This window comes from Callorhinchus milii, unplaced genomic scaffold, assembly GCF_018977255.1.
Source record: "Callorhinchus milii isolate IMCB2004 unplaced genomic scaffold, IMCB_Cmil_1.0 Scaffold977, whole genome shotgun sequence".
Taxonomy (NCBI): domain Eukaryota; kingdom Metazoa; phylum Chordata; class Chondrichthyes; order Chimaeriformes; family Callorhinchidae; genus Callorhinchus; species Callorhinchus milii.
Genome location: NW_024705718.1, coordinates 1 through 2,706, shown reverse-complemented (window position 1 = coordinate 2,706; position 2,706 = coordinate 1). Strand labels below are relative to the sequence as shown.

Here is a 2,706-nt window from a genome sequence, read left to right as displayed (position 1 = left end):
TGTTATTCCAATAGAAGATTTGCTACTTTTTTTTGACGACAGCGGCATACTGATAGGTGCTCACAGTTCTGCTACCCATGAAATACCATGTACCACTTTAACTTGGTTCGGACATTATTATTGCTAGAAGCTCAGATAAAATCAGAAACAAATTGTTGCTTTCCGTCTTGTTAGGTTGGTGTGTTTTAAGCAGTTAAGGAAAATGTCAGGTTCCACCGAGATTTGAACTCGGATCGCTGGATTCAGAGTCCAGAGTGCTCACCATTACACCATGGAACCTGTGACTCAAAACTGAAGTTATCGTACTCATGTGAAGACAAAATAATGTAGAAATAATAATTTGAGAATCAAACGTAGGAAGACCCAGGAGATCCAATCATAAAATCATAGAATTTTACACCACAGATGGAGACTATTCGGCCCATTGTTTCTGTGGCAGCTCTTCTAAAAAAGCTCCAAATCAATCTCACAAACCCGCTATCCACCCTTAGCCTTGCTGCGGTTGGGGGTGATAGTGGGGGGGTGGTTGTTGGGGGTAGGCGTGGGTTAGGCTGCGGTTGGGGGTGATAGTGGGGGGGTGGTTGTTGGGGGTAGGCGTGGGTTAGGCTGGGGTTGGGGGTGATAGTGGGGGGGTGGTTGTTGGGGGTAGGCGTGGGTTAGGCTACGGTTGGGGGTGGTGGTGGGGGGGTGGTTGTTGGGGGTAGGCGTGGGTTAGGCTGCGGTTTGGGGGTGGTGGTGGGGGGGTGGTTGTTGGGGTAGGCGTGGGTTAGGCTGCGTTTGGGGGTGGTAAGGGGGGGGTGTGGTTGTTGGGGATAGGCGTGGGTTAGGCTGCGGTTGGGGGTGGGGATGTAGAGTTGTAGCACTGAAGTGCTAATGCACAAGCAAACAAGAAATGGGTTATTCACTTCACAAGGTTAAATGTGAATTTGTGTTTCCACTCCGTGTTTTATTTTTCAACAAATAATTGTGTTCATTTAATTATGTATTTGTTTCAATTGAAGGAGTCTGTATGAAGCTAAACTGGGCTTTCTTTAAAGAGGGCCAAAAACCTTCAGTCTGTCAGAAGTGGGATTCGAACCCACGCCTCCAGTGGAGACTGCGACCTGAACGCAGCGCCTTAGACCGCTCGGCCATCCTGACACAAGGATTTGATGGACAGTATCCATAGATAACAGCTGGTTGGAGAAAAACATGCTGCCGTTGACCCACCAACACCTGGAGGGTAAACTGGTTGAAAAGTGAGAAACGTACGTTATTAGTCTACAATAAGGGAAACACGTCGAATGATCGTTTGGAAAGAGATTTGAACTCCTACTTATAACCAACGCCCAGCTGCCCAAAGTTACTTTGTTTTACTGACCCTTAACGTGTCGACCACCAGCACACGATAGTTGTAACGGTTTGGATTCATGTTTTGTATTAAAGATAACCTCTGATTTGGGATTAAGAAACGCTTGAGTCGGTTTCTTGTCTTCGACATGGGATTCGCCTGGAAAAGTCTGGAATGTTTGATAATAGATTTCAATTCCATATCTTTGCCACCAAAGTTCAGCTTCCTTAAGAGTTTTTTTAGTGTTCTATCCCGTTGAACGGAAAGTTCGGTGTAAGGAAATGAAGCATACCCAACAGAACCAAATTAGGGCTTCAAATGGAAAAAAAACTTGCGAGAAATTAACCGAGTGTCTTGCTTGCTGTCTGCGAGGGAAGAAGTACTAACTTGTGTGCTTGGCATAAGACAAGTTTTTGTATCTTCTCTTCATTTGCCTCTAAAATGGTTCCAGAAAAAACTTTTGTATTCTGCATCGAACACCATTCTACCCCATAACGTCATTATCATCAACACCTTGTGTTCATATAGCGCCGAGCATGTAGAGCAGTAATCTCTTTCCTTATTAATGGAAGCACGAAAACAGTGAGGTACGAAATGCACTGACATAATAATCTTTCCCTGGACCACACAACATATGTGGAGTCCTGTAGCTCAGTGGTTAGAGCACTCGCAAGCGAGAGACCTGAGTTCAATCCCCGGAGGTCAGGGCGAAACCTTGGGCAAGTTTCCTTACTCCACACAGACCCTAATAACAATCCCTCCAAATAAACCAAAAACAATAATAAATTGGTTATTTTCAATCTACGACTGTTTGTGGGACATTGCTGTGCGCAATTGGCTGCTGCGTTCGCCCACAAACATACAGTCAATTCACTTTACAGTGTGTTCTGTGAAGCGCTTTGGAACGTCCTCCCGACATGAAAAGCGCTATATCAAATTGGAAGGATTATTATTTTATTATTATTATATGTTATGACATTATGTGATGTGGATTCCAAACTCCGGATATACCAAATTATGCACAGGAATCAAGAGTCCATGTAGCGCATTCCGGCTGCTGTTAACAAGCCTCGGAGTATTTTCGTCAGCTGTTTGACAATATGCTTTATTTGGCTCGAAGGCGTTGTCACTGAAGCTGCGAGAAAATCCTGGGATTGTGTTCTCACCTATTTCATGCTAAGTTGTGTCGAGGACGTGTCATACTTTCCTGGTACCTGCCATCCACATAGTGAGGGCACAAACTCGAGCTTGTCGGATGATCAACAGGTAATTCTCTTAATTGGGATTTGGAAGGGAAATGACATGCTTGACAATGGAATGTCGGAAACTATACAACGCTCAGGGCGAGCAATCTGTCCAGTTCGTGAGCAAAGCGG

The 2,706-nt window shown here is 44.8% G+C and overlaps 2 non-coding genes across 2 annotated transcripts; both read right to left on the bottom strand.

Annotated features, from left to right (window-relative positions):
* Positions 1-207: 207 nt before the first annotated feature.
* Positions 208-279, bottom strand: trnaq-cug. Its single transcript has one exon. It is a non-coding gene; the product is annotated as a tRNA-Gln (tRNA).
* A 778-nt stretch (positions 280-1,057) lies between these two features.
* On the bottom strand, positions 1,058-1,140 carry trnal-cag. The gene has a single exon. It is a non-coding gene; the product is annotated as a tRNA-Leu (tRNA).
* Positions 1,141-2,706: the final 1,566 nt, after the last annotated feature.